This window comes from Typopeltis vanoorti, chromosome 6 (genome assembly GCF_054136105.1).
Source record: "Typopeltis vanoorti isolate ZY-2024b chromosome 6, IOZ_Tvanoo_1.0, whole genome shotgun sequence".
NCBI classification, from domain to species: domain Eukaryota; kingdom Metazoa; phylum Arthropoda; class Arachnida; order Uropygi; family Thelyphonidae; genus Typopeltis; species Typopeltis vanoorti.
The window spans coordinates 80,716,882-80,733,021 of NC_143554.1; the positions used below are offsets into that span (position 1 = coordinate 80,716,882).

Genomic DNA, 16,140 nt, shown 5'->3' on the forward strand with positions numbered 1-16,140 from the left:
TAGTTGAGAGCGGATACGCTAACCACTCGGCGAACAAGGACTGTGCTAAGATACTGGGATCTTGATTTAGGGCGCGAATGAAGCAGAAACTTAAAGCAAAGGTGTCTCTGCAACTGAGTTACGCCTAAATGCAACATACGAAATTAGATAACCTCCCTATTACCACTCAACTAACAGAAAAGAAAAAAGAAAAAAAAAGCATGTATCTGAGTGCTAACCAACTGTATTAGTATACCGTACATTTTCTGTTTGGTTGGTATCAGTATGAAAAATAAACACGCATAACACTTTTTGTTTAGCTGGCTGCATTGGCTTTGATACTATTCATTGAAGTAGAATTTCCAATATCCTAAGGTCAAAAAGTCGGCCGGCGACCAACATTTTCCAAATTTTTTGACTGTTGGTTAAAGAGGGGAAATTTCATAAAGAATGAATGGAATTCTAAGCAGTTAACACCCTTTAGATGTGCAGCGCTAGAAACAGATTGAGAAGAAATGTAAAATTCATAGGAGAATTAATTTCGTCTTATTATATCCTGTTTTGTAGCAGTAAGACTTGTTATGCTGTATTTTGAAAACAAAAGGAAAAATTCTGCAATTAATTAATTGTGATCAAACATTATCAACGACTTTTACGTTCATTTCTCATATAGTCGTTATAAAAATAAAAATGTGGTTTCAAGTCACTCTGGCTCTAGAGTTTCAAAGTGCTTTTAATTAAACAGGGGGAATAGACCATGCATTTCAAAAACTTATGTAACTCCTTAAGGATGCAAATCCTAAAAAAAAAATTTTTAAAAAACGGAAAAAAATCCAAGGGCGTGATATGCTTAACAGCACTAAATAAAAAGCTAATGATTACAATCTGCCATTTATCAAGTGGAAGAAGTAATGTCAGCAGAAAGAAGAGCGCTTGTATGTGAATGAAATGATAAATCAACTCCCGAGATAAAAATCTCCGGAAGTTATTAAAGCTTGTCACCACTTACATGTTTATCTCGCCCTTAGGAGAAGTTTAAATTTCCCAAGGAACGCTGCACTTTTCGTTGAAGAGTGATCCAATGGAACGTGATCCAGAATATCAGATCATCACATGATTAAACATAAAAACATCTTAAAAAACATCCAGGGCTGTTTTTTTCTGTTCCTTCCTTCCTTTTTTTTTTTCCGATTTTTTTCCCCTTTTCTATCACGGTTCATTCAGAAGCCGTTTCTCGACACGCTATCCAGCTTGTAGCACGCGTTCGTGGCGTCGTTCCGATAATTGTGACGCGATCTGCTACTAGGAAACCCACTCGAAAGAGCGATATTATTTCGCTTTCGTGATAAACAGATATTGATGAGTTATTGCTAAAGTGAACCCCCCGCGATGTTTTTAAGCCCTGCCCATGTGCTCTACAGATTAAAAGTCATGGAGGAGATGGACAGAAAGGAATACCATTCCTGACAACTTCGAATTAAAAGGTGGCCGGCGGAGCATTCCAGGTAAGATGTAATTTTGATACTTGAGTTTAAGTGTGCTGTTTCTTGACGGAGTACTACTATGGGTATTGAACTTCTTCCGGTAATGCATTCGCGAGAAATTTTATTCCTGCGACCTAGTCTTTAAATTTCCTCATTATACCTATTTTTCCCGTCTTTCTTTGTACGACAAATGTAAAACTTGGTTTCTGTAAATATATTATAGCCCAATATATTATCTACCTGGGTGTAATTAACGTATTCTTAAAAAGAGACGCTGTAACCCCCCCACCAAAAAAAAAAAAAAAAGTTTTTATTAAATCCTCTGGACGACGAAAATGTTTGACAATTTTAACATAGTTATATCTTCCAGTTCGTTTGCGCTATAAACTAAGTAGAACAAATTGAGAAATACACAATTATAGAACTTTAATTTTTTTTCATTAAATATCGTATAGGGTCCAGCACTCAATGGAGAGAGAGAGAGAGATCCCCCTCCCCCGCTTCCACTCTCTCCAAACATACTTGAAGGATTTATAGAAAGTGCTAAGAATCAATGGAGTGAGCAATGGAAATTTAAAACGATCTTTTCATAAAGAGTAGGAGTCTGGAAGCTATAATTTGTTATTTCATCATCCTCTCATTCACGTCGGTTATAGCCAAATTAGTTCCTGAACGTTACTTTGAGATATGATAGTCGAAATCTTATGCTCATAATCTGTCATGGCGTCATTAACGCACTGGTTTTCCTATTTAGGGCAGAAGAAAGATTAACTCAGCCTTTCCTAATAAAAAAACATAAAAAAATTCCTCCAACGACAGACAAGATTTGAACTCGATACAGTAGTTTCGCTATGTATCGCAAACGATACATAGCGAAATTACTCTGTCATGAAGATATATTAAATTATTCCATTAATACATACACGAATTATTACCATACGTTTTAGAGCTTTTCAAAACAAAACCACGTGACTTTACAGTTGCTGTTTAACATTACACCGAGGCATAAGGCAAAATTACTAGCTGCCAATTGTGTGTATATTCTACGAATTTTCTGTTTTGTAGAGATAAGACGCTGTCTTCTCCTATAGATGGGTGCAGGAGAAGTATCCGCTCTCTCATAAGGAGGCGGAAGACCATTTTCCTCGAGGGAAAATGGTTGGAAAGACCTGGATTTGAATCCTGTTTAAGATTCGAAGAACCGCTTTATAAAGGATCTTTGAAAGAAAGTGAGTTTGCTGGTCTTATACTGTGCATAGGTGGAAACTTGGATTTTTCATCCTTCTAAACAGGCTAACCGTCTCCAGAAAAACGACGCAATTAGGAAGTATAATGTACTAGCATCATAATCTTAGTTGCTTCAACCATAATTCTAAACAAACCAATCAAATGTGAAAGAGGACATTCAAACCCAGATCAGGTATCGTTCTTACAATTGCGCTATGGAGGTGTTGCTCTTAATAGTCTTATAAAAATCATATTTAGTAGACAAAATTGCAAGATAGGCAATCAGTAATGCTGATTTTGTCTTTTTATAATTATAACTTGCAGAGTGCGATGATTTTTTTTAATATTTTTTTTAATTTTTTTTTTATATATTTTAATCAGAGCCAATAACATTTTACTGGACTAACAAAAGATGCAGATTTACCTGGATACAAAATCGAGTACAACTGCTCAATATAAACTAACCTTGGCATTTTGCCAAACAATGCTTAATAACGGTAGGTTCAATGATCTATTGATGGGTCTTGAAGTGAATTACGTATGACTTAGGTAAAATGACAAGAACAGAGTCAAGTACAGAACGTAAACGATAATTAAATTGGATTGCATTGTTTTGAATTATGGGATAAGCAACTAAGATTAATTATTAGCAACTGTTAATTGCGTATATTCTTCAGGCGGGTTTACCTGTTTGGCGAGATGAAAAATAAACAATAATTAGAAAGTGTCGTTGTGTCACAGACAGGTTTCAAATCCAAGTCTTTTCAAGCAAAGGCCATTGTCCATGCCGAATGAATTAGGAAGGTTCATAAAATATACATAAGTACGAGCAACACGCCAGCGAAGGGGGGGGGGGGAGAGTTGCAACAAATACCGGCAATCCAGCGACCGACTGGGATCTCGTGCTATAGTTTTTTTTTTTTTTTTTTTTTTTTTGTTAAAGAGTCCAAAGGAAGACACGTGAAACATAAGTGATAGCATTTTCACTTATGTTTAATGCATGTAGAGAATCACTGGCAGCGTTGGTTTACATAATTCATGGAAATGCCACACGCATCTGCCATTCACACACACAAATGAACGAACGTGCAAACGCCATGTCCGAAACTTATAATTTGGATATCTTGAATGGTAACAAGATATCCAAGAAGTCGCGTTTCGTTGGATCATATCTCTAATAATAGATCTGAAATTTAAAAATAAATAAATAATAAATAAAAAACACCTTTGCAAGCCATGTCAACACTAATAAATTTCGATGTTTTTCAAACTGCTAATCTGCTGAAAATAACTAATTTTGCTCTTCTTCCCTCCCCTAAAAAGTGTGAAAAATATTTTCTTTATATATGAGAGTAAAATATGTAAATATAACGATAAATATACTCTTAATCATTATTGGAGAACACTGTATGAATTGTTACGTTAACCAACTTATAACCTGTCAATAAAATGACAGGTCAATTGCTTATATATGGCCGGTCAGAAATTTATAATATAGTCATCACAGCGAAATGATATGTTTATCAGAAAAAAACTATAGAATTAAGTTAGGGTTAACTAGCCAATTATTGTCTTTTTAATTATCAAGTTGCATTCATACTTATGTCCCATAAAAATTACTTACGTTCTTGCCTTTTTTTTCCCCTTTTAATGAAGCAAATATTGTATCGCTTTTGTATTTTATATCGTGTTATGTCATTTATTAAATATTAATTATTTAATAAATTTAAAACCATTTAACGAACAAAGTCAGACTCAGTCATAAAAACTCACAAATACAAAATCGTTTGGTTATCAGTAAACAACGAAAGAAGCGCCCTCTCATGCAGATATCTAAAAATGTTTAAAAAAATTTAGACAATTATTTGGTTTGTCTCTTTTTAAATCAATTGCTTAAAAAATCTTCGTAATACTGTATGTCAATTTTATAATTGCTCGCATTATAAAATAATTAATTTCATATAATATGCTGTTAAATTTTAATTAAATTTGTTTAGAAAAGCAAATTTAAGTTTTCATTATTTTAAATTAGGAAAAAGGAATATAATTAAAGTGAGGTTAGTCGTTTTTTTTTTTTTTTCCGTGGAACTTAAGTGTAATATGAGCGTGGAAAATAATTGCACTACAGTTCTGAAATAACACAGATGTACTGTAGAAGTGGAACAGTTAGGAAGAGCTTTATATTTTAGAACTGTCTTATGGTCCAGGAATAAATCCGATATATGTTTTAATATAAAATATTTATCAGAGTAATCTGATAAACATTTTATCAAAATATTTTATAAATATTTTATCATACTGCAAACGAACATGATGGAAACCGATGTGAACTTTGGTAAACTAGAACGGGAATACCATTCAGAATTTAGCTTTCGGAATTCGCCGAACATTTTGCTAGCCTATCACGTTATTTGCAAGATTTTGAGCAATTTACTGAGGGAGTGACTCGGTATAGTTTTTTTTTTTTTTTTTTTTTTTTATGCAGTGATTATAATCTCTCCCTCAGGATATTAATCACGCTTTGTTAATGTACTTATTCGAGCGCTAATCTTCTTACGGTCTGTTTATTTGCTACGATGGTTTTTACATGAAAAAAAAAAATGTCGGCTTATCATGAAATATGGCAGGTTAATGATTTCAGTAAGAAAGTAGCAAATAAAAAATAGTGGAGGATATAAATTGTAATTATTGTTATACACCAATTTTTATTGATATATTGATTTATGGTATTTATTCAATATTAATTATTTGGTCAATTTAAACCGCTTAACGAACAATGTCCAGACTTGTAGTTATAAAAACTCCCAAACAACATTTGGTTATCAGTAAACTCCACAACAAAGATTCCTCAAGTCATGACGAGAATCGAATCGAGATTTTTTGACAATCGAAGAGAACGTGGTGCGTTGTTCTTCAAAATGCATCTGACAGTGTTTCTTTTGAAAAATGTTTAAAGACAAGTAACAAACGTCTGAAGCAATACCAACAAGATGATGAATTCAGCCTCAAGGTCAGAGGTCTGTCTGCAACCACTCTTAACCCGATCGTGATGGAGTAGGTGTTCGGAATCTTGCAGATCTTCCACAAGAACTTGTTGCATATATTGAACCAAACTGTTTTTATTGAGCGAAGGTCGTAACCAACGCTTCCCTTTGGTTCCTGAATAAAAATGGTTGCTATATAAATAACACTGAAAGGTCCCAGAGCTCTCCCCGAAGTTCTCTAACAGAGGCCATCGCAATATCTAGATCCTTATAAATACTCACATTCTGAAAACAGACCAGGATATAAATGTTAGGAAAATATTTCACAGTATTTGTGGAGACATTGTTGCCAAGATGTAGTAGAGAGACAATGATCAAATATAAGAGGGTTGCCAAGGGCTTACGATCTAGTAAATTAACGTTTTGAAGTTCAGATTATTTTAAATGAGTTATTTTAAATAAACGTAAATAAAAATAATTTTAAATAATATTTAAAAACTTATTTTAAAAGTGTTTTAAATAAAGTTTTAGTTTTTTAAAGTTTTCCGATAAATGATTATAAATAATTGGCGAGTTGTTTGTGTTTGGAACTTTATTTTCTTATTGATTTTTATCGACAGTAATTAACTGTAAATAACACTAAGGAATCATGAATTGTAAATTGGTCTGCGAAAAGGCCGTAATGAAAATTCTGATATCGAACTAATTGTACGGTGAATATCAAGTAGAGACATTACTTGTGTTATTTCATATGTAATGGATATTCTTCTTTCGAGGGTGATTTTATCAAAAACGGTAATACAGACCCAGGTGAAGAACTACTATGGATCAGAAGAAAATAAGAAGGGGGGGGGGAGAAGCAACCACTGAAAGAAAACAGTAAAGATATCTAAATTCAATAGATTTAGATATTTGAACATATGACTGATATTTTAAACAGAGTAGTCATAATCCTAAACTCTAGTTAAGACTACTAAGAGTTTCTTTGGTGATCGAGGATTTCAGCTTTAATCCGCGAGCCATATTCTTTTCAGAATCGTATGAGAGGAGTATTGTTTTGTAAGAAATAAATAAGCATCTAGAACTTTGCCGAATGGAGTAGTAGTTGTGTTACTAACAGGTTGATATTTCAGTAAAATTTTATTGTGTTAAATAGTAATCCGTTTCTGATAAACCAGTAAAACTTCGCAATTCTAAAAATATTCATTATAAATCTTAAAAAACTTTTGACCCTTTTTTTTAAAAAAAAAAGGGGGGGGAATAATCGTCGAATCCACAAAGAAAAGAAAAAAGCACTGATTCTTAAGAAATTGAATATCTAATAAAATTATTCTGCCTGAATTATCAAGTATTGTAGAGATACTTTTGTTAGTACCAATAAGCAATACTTTTCTTTTTTGGAATAAATAAAATAAATCTTTACCAGTTGAATTAAAGATGAATAATACTTCAAGATAAAACTAATATTGCACTCTGTTTGTGGCAATTTATGGAATGAGGGCAAATAATAATAACATAAATAAAATTTAAATTAAGACGAAAAGTTGTGAAGAATTTTGATACATGATTTTAAATTCGATTTCTTGCACCACAAGATCTTAATTTCGTTAGTACCATATATGCCCGCGTATAAAGTGACCTCCTTTAATATAATTGAATTCTTTGGTTTCGAATACTGTAATTCATGTGATTATTACCAGTAAGGCTTCATCAGGATTTAAATGGGAAAAAAAAATACATGCTTGCCGTACTGAATGTAAATATTTATGTACAAAATATATTAATATACTATCGGTATAACATACCAAAGCTTATTTAGAGCACAGTACATACGTTCAACATAAACTACATAGTACATCGTAACTAGACGATGTTTTCCATTGCCGAATTCAAAGTTTTGGATTTTACATCTGGAGTAAGACGATATACGGTAGTTCCAATTAACTTAATTTCAACAGTGGTTTGTTAATGTAATAATTCAAATACATACGGTGAAACTTTTTTTTTTCATTCAATAACCTTAGCAAAAAAAAAATTAGCTGGATTAAGGAAATTTACGAAATCCTATCTCAAAGAGTCTCCATAGCTCAGTCAGAAATATTACTATTGATTTGGGTTGGAAAGACCTAGGTTCAGATTCCATTTAGGATGCGAGAGTCTTTAAGGATGTTTTTCAATAGTAGGGAAGTTAGCCGGTCTAGTAGGGAGGTGATGGGGATTTTTTCTCGGAAATTAGAGTTATTCATCCAGCAAATTAGCCTGAGAAACACACGCGATTAACAGACATAAGAGATCTTAACCTTTAATGGTTTCAGTCGTAAATCTGAAACAAGTTATTTCATAAAGTTATACACTCATCTGTAAATAAATTAAATACCATTTTAATTTAGATAAAATTTAAAAAAATTCCGATGTTCAATAAAATCGTATACTTGTGTACACACACACACAACCCGTTTTGCATCAGTAATTAATGTCTCGCTTATATTTTGCTAGAGTTGATTGCTAGTATTAAATGTGGAACGTTCGCATACTTATAACTCGAACAAATCATTCAGAAAACACATCACACTCTCAGACAAGGAAAGTTTAAAAGGGTCGGTGAACTTTTCCCTTTAGCCAGATATCACATTTGTAGAACACTGCATGTTCCTCTCCCACCCTTATGAGAATTTCACACGTGGAAATTACACCGTTGTCTCAAAAAAATAAAATAAAATAAAAAAACTGAATACAACTATGCATGTAATCTTTATGCCTTGTGTTCACACAGTAAATCCCTATTTATATTTATCTGTGCGAATTTCAATGTCTAAATCGTGGAAATTCTCACGCCTGCACTAAATAGCTCAGCTATAGGACTGAATAACCATTTCCGTTTCGGAGGGCTAGGCGAGGAATTTATTTCCGGAACGACACTTTCTTCATTCATGGAGATGTAGTCCCGGAAATATCACGTCTCCAGGTTAATGCAGGTGAAAGGCTTGCATGGTTACTCAAATGATCCATGTAAAAAAAAAAAAAAAAAAAAAAAAAAAGCACGATAACGTAGAGATATTGAAAACCCATATTTCTGCGAAGGGATGCGTGTGCAACAATTCGATTTGGTTCTGTTACATAAATAATACAAATTAAATAAAAAAAAGATTACGTTAATGAAAGAACAGAATTCATATTTGAATATTTTAAAATACTTTTTTGGAAATAAATCTAAGCCTGACACAAGCAGCAACTGTTATTATTATTTGACACCTCCAGAGAGGGAACCTGCTCTACAACTCCGTCTCCACACTACACCAACGCCATCTACCGCCGACCACTGCCAGTTATGTATCATACATGTATATATAGTTACTATCTCATTCAGTTTAAATAAAAATGTGCAGAATAATGCCACAAAATAATATATTGTGTGGAAGCTAATAAGTCTGTAGTGCAAACACCTTTCTTTTGATATGGCTGATATCAAAAACTCACTTGGTATCGACGACGCCTTTTGTTTGGAAAGACCTAAGACAGGCAAAGACCAGAAGAACATACGTAATTACAAGGAAAGAGATAGGAACATATAGTTGGGGGGGGGGCAGAAATCTTTAATGCATTGTACATTTAAAATATCAAATTTGTAGCCATTTGCGGTACACCTGGGTTCAACAACCTATCGTAATTGCGATCACAAACAAAAATGCATGCCTATTGAGGTTAACCAAACATCTTTATGTGTATTTATTATTGATATCTTTAGGACTAGCAATTACATTAAAAGTGTTTCATTTTTGTCATATACAATAATTTTCGCTTTGTATTCTTTTTTCTACCGTGTAGTCTTGTCTAGGCAGAATTCACCCAGTTGGCGACATGCCAAAACCAACCAGAAGTACTAAAGTAAAAGTGGGAAAACATTTTAAGATATTAAGCGGCACCATGGAAAATATATTCCATTTTTTCGTGTTAGGTTAATTGTATTATTTTGAAGTGGAAGCATTCTGCCAAACTATGTATCGTTGCTTTTTACTGTAAAATTTGATGCAGAGCGAGCTTTCCAAACAGAAAACCCGTTCAAACAAATAGATCGATGCACCTCATGAGCTTATCCTGTAAAATAGACGTGGATCAACAAAAAAAAAATAAATAAATAAATAATGTAGTCGTAGTTACTTCTTCCTCAATCGTCGCGTAGATGATAAAGCATTAATATGGGGGGGGGGGGGGGGAGGGAACGATAGAAAACAAGAATTCGTTTATAGATATTGCTAATAGGAAAATTTTTCTCGAAATGTTGTCCTTAGGCTTAAGTAAACGACTAAAACAAATCAGATATAGGAAAGAAAAAAAAAAAAAAGATAACTCCTCGTCAAAATAATCTCTGCTGTCGGCAGTTCTGGAAATCGGTTTGAGATAAAAACGTAACTTGATTTCTGTCTAAACAAAAGTTAGAATTCCTGTACATGCATGTATCTACATTGGACGTTTAAGCAGATAATAAAAGCAGACTAAGCCGGAGATCTGCGTCTAGTTTTATTATTATTATAATTCTGAACATCAGTCATCAAGAACGTAATTTAATAACCTGATTATTCTGTTTCTTGGGATATTAATGATTTTTTTTTTTTTTTTCAGTTTCCAATTGTCAGTTTTCAATTTCCCTGACTTTATTACTGCCTTGGCATAAAATATATCCGCGTTAGTAATAAGAGGGGGGAAAAAGCAGCTTTTCCTTATTAAGGCATATAAAATTTCCTTCGAATTTGACTCAAGAACTGGGCTAAAAGGCATTCCGATAAAGATGAGTAATATTAAAGTTAATGAGAGAAAATTATGTAAAATAATTTTACGAAAGTATTTCGAAGCGAAAATGAAAAAATAATTATAAAGAAAATAAAAAGTAATTCACTGGAAATTGGGCGTCAAGAAATGTTTCAACCTGCAAAGGAAGAAAAGGGGAAATTATACAGGAAATTAATCAGACTTTGTAAGTCTGACTAATTTGCTATTTTAATTGCATTTTCCCATATTATATATTGAACATCTAGTGGCTTATTTTATTTACTTATTCATTTAAAATAGTGCCCTGATTTTACGTTATCCAATATTCATATTTGATCGATCAAATTTTAATTGTTTACTCTCAACAGATAAGATATCGAAATCCAGACATTTCCACTTACCTAAAATCTTGAAATTGTGTAAACAGATAACATTTTCTTTTTCGTTTTAAATGCTTAGAAGTGAAAAAAGCCAAATGGTTTTTCCAAAGGTTTTTCTGGGAAAACTTCAGGCTGAATGAAAAGTCCGGTGTTGTCATTTTTTTTTAAATAAAGAATACTTTTTAATATATAAAGAATAAACTGAATAATTGCCTTGTAGTACTGTATTATATTTTGCCACTTTCGAAATAAAACATGGAGGTGTGGGGTTTTTTACAATAGAGTATGGAATTAGCCCAGAGAAAAAAGGAAGTAAGTGAAGAGGAAAGGACTCGAAAAGTCGGTCCCCCAAATAGCTGGTAAGGCTCAAGAGGAAGAGCAGATGATGAAACGAAGACTTAATATTCACGATCATTAATTTAAATTATTAAATAGACATTACTTCACATCCCATACTTGGGGAAAACAGCAGTTATAATAAAATATTTCAAAGAACAACGTATGACAACCTGCAACGTTGAGAATGTTAAACTGCTGTTTCATAACGTGAATGTAGTCTTTTATCATTATATAGTGATGTTTAGTGTTCGGCAAAAATCATCTGACGGAGTTTTTCAATCGTACGGACATTCATAACTGCAAACCTGATTTCGAGATGGCAAAACTACCACCTAGAAGTCGGTTGTAGAAATCGTATCAAAACTTCCGCAACTGGGAGTAGAGTGCACAAACAACAGGTTTCGATAGTCAGTGGTACCATAAGAGTATGTAACTGCATGCACTACTGGATCTCAACTGGCTGAGGAATCTTTCATTTGCTCACACAATGAATGAAATGCAATGATTGCACTTCAATATTCCTCTCATTCTCCAGATCATTGCTAGAATGCTGGAAGAGGATCTATGATGGTCTCATTCCTGGAACCACTGAAGATCTTTAAGCGTATTCGTGAATCTTGGCATCATTCTTTCAAAGAAGTTTCCAAAGTGACTGGAATTTTGATCAAATTCCTTCATGATAACATGACTGTTATTCATCTAAAAGAATGATGTGCTCCAAAAATTTCTTTTTTTTTAAATATCTTTTATTATGTTTCGGTTCCCATTATTTTACTGCACTTTGTGAGCCTGAGCTCTAACCCTCAGGCGTACAACGTGGTTTTGAGGCACGTTTGTTAGTGTAATTTTGTTATTTTCTATAAAAATATTTTAAAAATAAGAGATTAGTTATCTTTTTTAAGTATTATTTTCTGGATTGCGTTTCTTTCTTTTTATGTTCTTACTTTTACCGCAGTCTTTTAACTTACATCGATATTTTTCTAAGATATTTATTCAAGCAAATGGCATTACAAATTGAAGACCTGTCAGTCTCCAAAAAATGGGGGAAGGCTAGTTTCCATTACTCAAACAATAATGCAGGGTGATGCCATCTTTGTGTGTAGGACCAGGTTGCAACATTCTTCGCCAACTGGATAATTCATTATTTAGAAGTGATTCAACATAAAAAAAAGATATATTCAATAATACCCATTCCTCGTGAACAAACCTTTCCCATTTAGACTATGAAATTTCCAAAAAATGTATAGTGTATGCTGTGTGTTAAATATTTATGTCCCAAAATATCCCTTCAAATAGGAAACATGTTTTTACACTTACGAATTGGTCCACAGGCAAGTGAAGAATATTGCGATTAAAAATGGGTTCTTCCACAATATATATATTGCCCATAGAACCAGATTTGTTAACAAATAATGTCATATAAGCGAATAAGTCCATCCTTGGAGGAATCACGTAATAATAATAAATAACATGCAGAGATATTAAAGGCACTATCAAACGTGATATATCTGTTCAGACTGGACAGAAACGAAGTTCATTTTTTAGCCAACTGCGAAATCGAGAAATATTTTCTGGATTTCGCAGTTGGATCTCGATCTATTAATATCCTACCGAAGCACAAATTATTACACTAGCCATTTTCGGATATCATAATCACAGCATGCCTAAAGATATGGTGTCCAAAATAATGCCTATTGTTACTTATGTATAAAATAAACGTGAGCAAAAGTACTTTTAGAACTATATATACACAATTCTTTTTATAAATATGTTAATAAATATAAATCTTTTATTCCCAGAAACTGTAAAATTCATCCGATTATAAATGGCGTTCCTCTAAAACACAGAAAAACCTGCAACAAATCGTAATTTTGAACACGAACAGCAGAAATCATTATTTCCACCCTTTCGTATTTCCTTCCGCAATTATCGTCGTCACGACAGCACTGGGTATTCCGAAATGTCAAAGATAATTCATCGCGGTCGAAAGCAAAAACCGTTAGTTCTGTTATGTAAATTTGCACCAGATGATTTTGGCATAGCGAGAGTAAAAGCAAACGGGCCGCTTATAGTAAAGTTGACATGCGTGAATAACGGAAAGATAACAAATCACCTAGGCGTATTTCCTGCATTTCTATCCCCCCCCCCTCACGCACACCTACGGTATGCACACTATCTTGGTTATAAATCGTACGTAATTAACATCGGAAAGAAAATTGTGGAAATAAGATAACCTATTAGGTTGCGCATTACTATTGAGCGATGTAGATTCTAACATAAACCTGGAAGTCTCAACCAACATCTAATATACACCACACACACACAAATCTGTTCATGCCCTTGAATAAATGTTATATTTACTTCGATAAACAAATTAATCAAATTAAATTTTAAAAAAAAACTGCAATCGTTCTGACCTACACATTAAATGAACATAATATGTAGAATTAATACACAATATGTAAAATCTCTTAATTTATAAAAATAATTAATATAATATAATTATAGTGCTTGATAAATACGTAACCTTAACGTTATAAATTTTGCAATTTTTCTTTTTAATTTATCGGAAGTTGTATAAAATGTTTTGTAATCATATAATCGATGTCTAAAATATTTAGTTCATATTCCAAATATACTAAAAAAAAAAACATGCGTTTAAACAAATAATAATAATAACCAACAATAATTGCCCACAAACAATTTTTAAAAAGTTCAGTTGAATTATACTAGTCTAAGTAACTACAAGAAGACAATTATATATTAAGATATACTGCGAAAAGTTTAAAAAAACGCACTACTAACCTGGACAATTCTCTCTAAAAGCGCTCTTCCTTCTAATTATAATCCTGTCGGCTCTGAATACAACTCGCCACTTAAATAGTGAAGAACTGACATGATGGAACATGTCAGTTCAAGGTTCTACGAAGATGCGTAGTCAACGTTCTTATTGGATCACGGACGTTTAAGCATTTACCTATACGATATAGAGCAATAGTTCAAAAATGGATTCAATATTAAATTATAATATATAAACGCAATGTGAAGTTAAGATTATAAACTTCACAGCAATGGTTATTAAAACAACTTCCGAAAAAAGTTACGTACATTTTATAAATTCAGCAATTATATTTTCTAAAACTAATTTTCTAGATTAACAATCACAATTACACCGGGTAACAGAGCACTCGATTAACAATAAATACACTGTAATTACTGAATAAGAAAGCTTATCACCATATCTTCAACTAGCATCCCATGATTCCACCTGATTTCTTTCTGGAATGTTATTTCTACAAAATGAGTTCAGACTTAAATTAATTAGGTATAGTGATAAGAAACATTTCTACTATGTCGTTCATGTAGGAGCTTATATTTCTTAATATATTATAATAAATATCAATACGATTAAAATGCTTTAAGAATACGAGAAAAAAACGATTAAAAAGACAGTATAATAATAGTGTGTAAAAATGCATTTCAGTTACAAAAAGATTTATAGTATCACATGGATATAGCAAAGTATAACTTGCGATACTATGAAATGTCTACTTTCGAATGTAATTAAAATTACTCCATAGTTTAAGCGGGCTATGAACTTCTGAAAAAGTACTAAAGCCAAATGTTACTAATACGATTCATTATATATACAGATTTATAAGTTGCAGACAGGTTTAAGAATTATGCCTTATTTCCAGTGGCTTGTACATAATTCAAAATAAAATTGTTTCATATTTTAGAGTTAATAGAAAAAATCGTTCCTTTGAGTCTTGATTCCAGCAAGTGTTTGTATAATAATAATGCTAGCAAAGTAGACTTTCCATGTTGGAGTGCGTGAATTCTATGGAGATTGTGATAATCATTGTTATTAAAACTTTCGGTGAATCTTTGGCTCTAGTACATTTATAATATAATGTATAATAATTGAAGGAAAATTAGCATGGTGAACAAAAAAAAATGATCATTATAGGTGACTTTAATTACGGTAATATAGACTGGGATGAAGAAACGACAATCGGGAGCAAAGAGAATGAATTTCTGGAGTTTCTTGGAGACAACTACCTGCAGTAAATAAAGAAAACACGAGAATCAAGGGATTAGGTCATTTCATCAGATGATCGAATCCAATTTCTCAAGTTAATGTAAAGAGGGCAAAATTGTTACACTTCATAAGACTAAGGCTTTGAATTATAGGCCAGTCTTAGCGTCTGTAGTTATGGTTAAAGTATTAGAGAAGTTACTTTTTTACTAGATTCAAAATTAGATTGACAACAATAAAATACTCTTTGATGGTTAGCATGGTTTCTCTAAATCAGATCGTGTTTTACCAGTCTACTGTTTACTTTTTTTATAAAAGGTGACAAATGCATTCGATAAGGGTGATGCTTACACAGTAGTATATATTTAGATTTTAAACTGGAACGGATGGAATTAGATTGTAGATTAATGCGCTGGATTAGAAATTGGCTGTCTGATAGGTATCAGCAAGTTGTTTATGAAAGAGCGATTCCAGAAGAGCAAAGTCACTAGTGGTGTGTCCTAAGGGTCTGTTTTGGATCCGTTGCTGTTTAACTTATAATATTGGGACAGGTTTCAATGGCGAATATGCGCAAAGTTGGGGAGAATTATGAGGAGTAGATCGGGTGTTGTGGCTTTGCACGAGGACTTGAATGCACTGTCCTGTGTGAATTGGCACGTGAGTGGGATTACTAATTAATATAGCAAAAGTGTAGGGTTTTAAAATTGGGAAGCAAAGTGGGGATGCAGAGTATATATGGTGGAAATTTCCTAAAAGAGGTGAAAGAGATGATGGATCTAGGTGCGATTGTGGACAAGGATCTAAAATTTCGGGAACGCACTGTTAAAATTGCGAAGATAGTACAACGAACTGGGGTAATCATGCGAAGAACACTGACGTGTAGAAGTAAAGAAGTTATGGTTCTGTTGTATAATGTTTGTTTTGATCAGGCCGCATATGGA

General features: G+C 32.9%; 1 protein-coding gene across 1 annotated transcript in view; it reads left to right on the plus strand.

The window, feature by feature from the left end:
- Positions 1–1,342: 1,342 nt before the first annotated feature.
- Positions 1,343–16,140, plus strand: part of LOC150105629 (endochitinase-like) — a 70,436-nt gene continuing 55,638 nt past the window's right edge. Inside the window, exon 1 of the mRNA XM_090394955.1 lies at positions 1,343–1,484. The gene's annotated coding sequence lies outside the window, so the exon portion shown is untranslated. The remainder of the gene's footprint in view (positions 1,485–16,140) is intronic.